The sequence below is a fragment of the Grammomys surdaster genome, unplaced genomic scaffold, assembly GCF_004785775.1.
Source record: "Grammomys surdaster isolate TR1022 unplaced genomic scaffold, NIH_TR_1.0 125950, whole genome shotgun sequence".
NCBI classification, from domain to species: Eukaryota; Metazoa; Chordata; class Mammalia; order Rodentia; family Muridae; genus Grammomys; species Grammomys surdaster.
Window position 1 is genome coordinate 1,798,237 of NW_021620771.1, and position 7,286 is coordinate 1,805,522.

General features: G+C 47.0%; 1 pseudogene; it reads left to right on the forward strand.

Annotated features, from left to right (window-relative positions):
• The first annotated feature begins 6,279 nt into the window (after positions 1-6,279).
• On the forward strand, positions 6,280-6,435 carry LOC114609190 (annotated as a pseudogene).
• The last annotated feature ends 851 nt before the right edge of the window (positions 6,436-7,286 follow it).

Sequence of the window (7,286 nt, forward strand, 5' to 3'; positions counted from 1 at the left end):
CAAGAGCAACACGTGCTGCCTTCAGCCTGATCTTAGTTCTTTGTACATCAGCCAGGGAGCCATGACTGCTCCAAACTAGGGTACGTGACATTTCCATCTCACTCCAGTCTCTGACTGTTTTGCAGTGGTTTGCTGTTGTGGATAGTCCCGGCCTTGTATTTTGATACTAATTCCTCTTTCCTGTGGAGGGCTGCAGAGGAGGTGTGAGTTATTATACAGGTGATTTCTAGTGAACCTTCTGCCCATCTTAATTTGTAAAATAAAGGCTGGAGCCAGTGATTGGGCAGAAGAAGGGGGTGGAGATATAAAAGTTGGTGGAAGAGCGCAGAGAGGAGGATGACGATGGAGACAACAGAGACGACTACGACAGAGGATGACGGAGGAGGACGACTGGGAAGCAGGAGGTAGAAGGACAAACGCAGGGTCTGGAAAACCCTCAAGTTATAAGGGTCTCATAGCTGGGGAGCAGAGTAGTGTAGGGGTATCTGCCCAATCTAGACTTACAGAATATATTCATAATTGTTGAGTTGTGTTTTCTTTGGCCAGTCCTATTTGGGTTGGAGATTTAAATATCCCCCACTACAGTTTGCTTATTTTTTTGAGAGCTCTCTTAAGCACCTGCTGAGTGGCCATCATGGTAGTAAGTAGAGACGCACTGAGCAGACCACTGATGGAGAAGACCAGATGCGCAGGCGCTGTGCACAGGTGTGTCCTCTCCTGTGCAGCTGGGGTGCTCATATCTAAGTGGTCGGTTCCACTGCTCACTCATGGCTAGGTCATTTCATAGTGTTTGCAGTGCATGTGTGTTTACTCTTTTCCTCTTCACAGCACTCCTGTATAGTTGGCAAGATTCTCCATGCCTCCATTTCTAGGTTTGGACAAAGACACATAATGTTTACGTGGGCGTCTCCTAAGTGTGAGCAGCAGGTAAACCTGGGGGGTCTATCCTGCCTCCAAAGACCACACTTTTCTCATCTGCCTCAGAGGTAGCCCCTGCCTTCAGGAGCTCACAAATGCTAGTGTCACGAGCAAATAAAGCAACTATACAATGTAGCAAGGAAAAACCAAAAGGGTTCAAGCTTTGTGTGGTAGCAGTGCACACCTGGCTCTTGGGAGGCAGACACAGATTGATCTCTACAAGTTTGCGGCTAGTCTGGTCTACAAAGTAAGTTCTATGATAGCCAGGGCTATGTATAGAGACCCTGTGTAAAAACAAGTCCATGAAGATGGGGGTGGGGGCTAATTTACTTCTGCTGGTAAGGTTCAGTTTGCCAGGGACAACATCCTGTTTTGAAGGAGCTCAGGTAATCAGCGGCAACCCTTGCAGAAGGTCTTGTACGCTGTGAATACTGGTGGAGCAGGCTGATAACATGTGTGGGCGGGGTGGTCCAGGGTCAAGGGGCTGCTTCTGTCCATGAGTTCAGTCTGGGTCAGAAGTTCAGTCTTTACACCCTCAAGTCTTTTGACTGTTGGGCAACCACTTAGCTCCCCCTACGTGGTCCTTGCTTAACAATCTCACACGTTGGTGTCCGGCTCAAAGGGAATAATTAGTGTAGAAATGCTGAGAGCTAGGCAACGGGGAAAGCTGTTCCTATCCAAGAGAAAGAACAATGGTGTCCAGTGTGTCTGACGGGGGCCAGAAGGAAACACAACTGTGCTGGCTTACTCTACTGATAGCCTAATAAAACTGAATTTAATGTCTAGGTTCAAACTCCAAGCTCCCAGGAAGAGTGTCAAGTGTCAAATGTCATGTTTCTCTGCAAATTCTAAGCTGTGCAGTGTTGAGGCCTGACAGGGGACTGACAGGGTGACTCTGCACCACTCTACTGTGGTGGTCTTTTATTCATCTCAAGTATAAAATATGCATCCCTATACTACAGTTAGAACAGTTTGCTGCCGATACAGCCAGTAAAGGGGCCCAAGCCACCACAGATAGTTAGTGAACTCCATGAACGGAAGCAGTCATTTCCCTAAAATCATTCTCAGAAGCTGCGGTTGGGGTTTGCTGCGGGAGAACTCGGCAGAATAGCTGCCTCGTTAAGAGGGGCATGCCAATCTAAAGCCCCAAGCACGCTCACATCCTACCTCTCTTGAGCAGCGTTTCCACCAATAACAACCTGAGAGAGATTCGAGACTATGCAACCAATGGTAATGGAGATAAAAATATTACTATCACATATTGGACTTAGTTGGTTAAAAGAAAAAAGCCATGAAGTTAGGAAAATGTGTTGGCAAGGTAAGGGAGGTTTGCAGGGGAGAAGCGGGGTACATGCAATCATATTTCCTATGATCATTCTTATGCATATGAAATCAATAAAACTAAAAAGTGTAATAAGGATAAATACATACATATTTATTTATATATATGACATGAAAGCAGAGGAGGGATTGGGGATTATTTAAGAGGAGGAGGGAACAATGGCGGGATGTAGGGAGGATGGAGGTGCTGCACATGAGCGAAGTATAATATGTATGCACGAACATGCCAAATGAAATGCCTTCTTCTGTATGTCAACTGGTAAAGATTTAAAGAGAGAAACTTTGCAATGGAATGTAGAGTTTGTGAAAGTATATAGAAAAACATGGGTTTTTTAACAAAAGTCACATTATACAGATTTTTCTAGGTCCTGGGTCCTTTCCCTGAAGAACACCATTCTATTCTCCAGGCCATAAACACTACATCTAAAGGATCCCTTTGCTTGTGTCTTCTGCATCCAGTAGCTGGCCAGGCCAGGAGAACCCTGCATTGAATGAAAAGTCACCTCCCACCCAGCTTCGAGTCCTTCCCGAGCCTGCCTGTGGCCCTTGTGTTCTCCTGGGGTTGTAGATGGCATCCTTCCTTGGAGAGCACCATTGTGAGAAAGCCACCAGGCCCAACTTGTAGAGAGTTTCATTTGATCTAATGGAAGATTTGTGTACCACAATACCCCACTGAAGAAAGTAGGGGAATGGCTTATCTTTGGGATGGGGAGGTTTCCTCATGTTAACCAGCCCCCTTTATAACCAGTGAGTTGCCAGGTTCCACGTGTTTTGTAGGTCTTTCTTTGGAACTGGTTTGTGGGAGGACCATGTAAGAGTTGGAACTTGGGGCTAGAAAGGCCTTAGAATGCTCTAATCAGGGATTAATAGAACATTATTGTGAGAATTTGGAAGATCAGAATCCTGAGAGAAATGTGGACAATGGAGGTGTGTCTCATGGGGTTTCCAAGGGAACGAGGAACTCCACTGAGAACCAGGCTAGAGGCCATTTGGTCTACTGGCAGAGGATCTGACTTTATTCTGCTCATGGCCTGAGAACCCGGCAGAGCTCAGTTCAAAGCAATGGAGTGATTTGTTTGCTGGAGGATGTTCCATGTCAGGGTAGCATTTTTCACATTGAGAAGGGTGGGGGGGAGGGAGAAAGACAGATAGAGACTGAGAGACAGACAGAGACAGAGAAGATGAGATGAGAGAGGGGGGAGAGAGAGGAAGGGGAGAACTCATTAGCTTCTATCCTCTATTTTATTTAGCTAAGACTTAAGTGCATGGTTTGGTGCCCACCACATTCAGGGTGAGTGTTTTCTTCCAATTCAAATCCTCCCAGATGCACACAGAGACCGGCTTCCTCAGTGATTTAAAACCCAGTCAAGCTGACCCTAAAGATTAACCACTGCACACACTAAGACACTAAAGTGGTTTCCTATTGTTCAGGAAATCAATTCTCACAGTCAGATTCAAAGGGGAGCTGTGTGCAGCTCCCATAGTCCTCAGTGCAGTGTGGATCCCAGACCATAGACTAGACATGGCAGTGCGGCCGCTCGCAGAGGGGAATTGCTTCGAAGTGTGGAGGGACTGCTCTGGTCCTCCATCTCGGCATCGCAGTCTCTGAGTCGGGGCCACAGTGATAGTTCCTATCCTGCAGATATCCCAGTGTTCCTCTGGACCTGGGTGTTGTGTGTAGTTTTAAATGCTTTTGCCTTAGCCCAGGATCCGCAGTGTTATCAGCCCCTCCCAGCTTCCCTTTTGTTTACCAGCCTTTGCTTCGGGAGGTGACTGCTATGAGCTCCCACCAGAGACTCTTGACTCTGAGGATACAGACACACACAGACACACACAGACACACACACACACACACACACACACACACACACACACAGTTAATTCCTTTACAATTTGCCTTCTCGGCGCAATTGTTGGGTGTTACTATTTCCCACCTGGAAAAGTGTGCCCTTACCAATTTATTGTCTCTGTTTCTACACCTGCCCTAAACTTCAGTGGTTAGCCCCACCTAGCCCATGCCAAACATCCTTGGCCACCTGCCTGGAGTGGAGACTTCACATGATTGCTGCGTTCTTTTTCCCCCAAATTTGGCAGAAAGGCTCCTCTCTCCTTCCTTGCATCTCCCGTCCCTCCTGGGACCTGGAAGTCTCTCTTGTACCTTCCACCTAGCAATTGGCCCTCCGGCCTTCTTTACTGACAAATCGAGAACCAATTGGAGAACAGGATTTTAACATCAGGACCTCCCTTTATACCTGGGAAGGCTACTTCCCAAGGTAGATGCGTTTTCTCCTCCTCTTCTTGGCCGCCCCTGTCCTTTGACAGAAGGCTTCCCTCAGCCCTTCTGCAGCAGCAATATGAACCTTGCGTTGACCTACTATCACTTGAGTAAACTGGTCCAAGGAGCTCATGCACAAGGGTGGGCACCTCTCTGCGAGTGCATCTGATGCTCACAGGGATTCTCAGTTCCATCAAAGGGACCTCAGCCGCTTTCTTCATAGAACTGCATCATCTGCAGCACTAAGCGGTCTCCCAGAACCATCTGAGACCAGGCTCCTGATAAATTAACAAGAGACCTGAATTTTAGAAAACATTTTTTTCTCAAATAAAAAAAAATGAAGTCCCCTTTCCCTCCAGCTCTGTGGAAGCATATACCGTTGGTAAAGGTGACGGTTCCTGTATCTGCCGGGCCTCAGAGGGAGCCTGGTTGTGCAGCTCCTGCCAGAAGCAACTTAGAAGTCCCATTGGTTGCATGATCTTGGTCAGATGAAACGTCTTCTGGCTAGCGTATGTTCTATTTTGTTGGCTGTTCCACTCCATTGCAACCCACTTTCAGCCCAGATTTTCTGTGTCAGGAGGGATGAATAGTTGAAAAGGCCTGTCATTCCTCAGCCAAAGCTCACAGGGTGTTTTGAGCCCTGTGGTGTACAGCCACAGGGTGGGGGTGGGAGTAGGGGGAGTGGGTTTACATTTGCTGCAGTTTACAAGTGTTCTCACTATAGCACAGTCAGACCACTTGCCCTCTGAAGTGAGTTCTCGGTGGGAGGGGGTGTCAATGAAACCCAGTGTTTTCATCTTATCCCTGTGGACCTTGAATCTGGACACCCCAGGTCCCCCCATTGCCTCACGGATCCAGGCAGAGCCTAGCAACTACATCACATCAGGCTCTGAATATGCAAATCCTGCCTCTGTTTCTGTAAGAGGAAAATCCACCAGAGCCTGTGCACACTCTGAAGACAAAAAGGCCTGTCTTCCACATGAAACAGCACTAGGGTTCTTTACATTGTGAAGTGTGAGGAATTCACCCTCAGCTGGGGTCCAGAGGGCTTCCTGATTGTCAGGCATCTCCATCACAGAACTGAAGTACACTGCAGATTCACACCTCCGACAATCTCAACCAGATGGGGAAAGGCCTTTCAGGAGGATTTAGCTTCTAGCCCTTCTGCTGTAGCTATACTGTGAAGTGCATGCTCTGGGAGCTATTTTAAGGCACAGGGAAACGTTCATAGAGCAACACTAAGTTTAAACAGAGAGCAGAGTCCCAAGCTGCTTACTCAGGAGGATCTCAGTTTTGTGGTCTAGATACATCAGGAATGTTGATGATGGCAAGTTGGTGACGATGGCCTTTCAGATGTCTGCAATGAGTCTAACAATATAATTGTTGTATGTGGTCATACGTAGTGTGTGTGTGTGTGTGTGTGTGTGTGAGAGAGAGAGAGAGAGAGAGAGAGAGGGAGGGGGGGGGAGAGAGAAATAGACACAGAGACACAGAGACAAAGAGACAGAGAGATACATACAGACACAGAGCCAGAGCCAGAGGAGTTCTTAGGGAGGTGAAGGCATGGGAGCAGGAGCAGGAAGCTGGCACCTTCACACCCAAGGCTGGGCGAACAAACCAGACATGGCGGGAGGCTACAGACTTCCAAAGCTCTTGTGACATACTTCCTCTGTTAAGAATCCGAGTTCTGTCTCTTCTCCTTTCCTCCGCCATCGTGCGCACTGCGCCTGATTCAGCTTCTCACCATGTCTTCTCACAAGACTTTCAGAATCAAGTGATTCCTGGCCAAGAAACAAAAGCCAAATCGTCCAATTCCTCAGTGGATCCGGATGAAAACTGGTAACAGAATCAGGTACAACTCTAAGAGAAGACACTGGAGGAGAACGAAGCTGGGTCTGTAAGGACTTACACAGTGGCAAGACTGAGGGTTTATACTGAACTATGGTCATCGGTCAGCCCTACCAGATGGATTTCAACATTTTAAACCTGGAGACTTGCTCGTGTCTAAATTAGGGTGTCTGTCCAGTAATAAAATTTAGAACCTTTCAAAAAAAAAAAAAGAATCCGAGTTCTACAACCTCCACAATCAGCGGCATCAATAGGGAACAAGTGTTCAGATACTGGAGCCTATGAGAGACATTGAAACCACTGCAGTAACCTTCCTCTCATCTTGTTACTATGTTATAGTTATTTGTTGGTATGTTATTACTAACCACAGTTCCTGGCTTGCAGTGCGAGTTACTCTCTGTTGTGTGTTGGTCCTTGATAACAAGCTTTTTACTGTACAGTTTATGAAGTGGATTATCTCTGAGACAACAAATACCTGAATCAAATTATGCATTCTTAAGCCTGTAAATCCATTGTAGCCAAGGACCTATTAAGGCATTGAAAAGCCCTTTTGGAAAATCTGGAGAAAAAAGGAAGAAAGAAAGAAGAAACCCACAGAGTTGAGAAGACATCTGGCTATATTGAAATCCTTGCCAATCTTTGTTTTAGAAAGCAACTGGAGTGCTGGTGGGTGGGACTTGAGTGGGGGTGGAGGTGGGACCCTTTTCTCAGAGGTGTAGTGTCAGCTAGAGCAAAGCGGGCTGGGCTGGAGCCAGAGTCTACGGAGGTTTTAAAAAGAAAAACAGGTAATTCTGGCAACCCAATTAACAGAGGAATGGAGGAGGGGTGCTATGTGGTCACTGTGACCTCGGCTGGCCCAAAGCTCTTTCCTGATGCCCTCCAGATGCCAATTAATCCTGTTCCC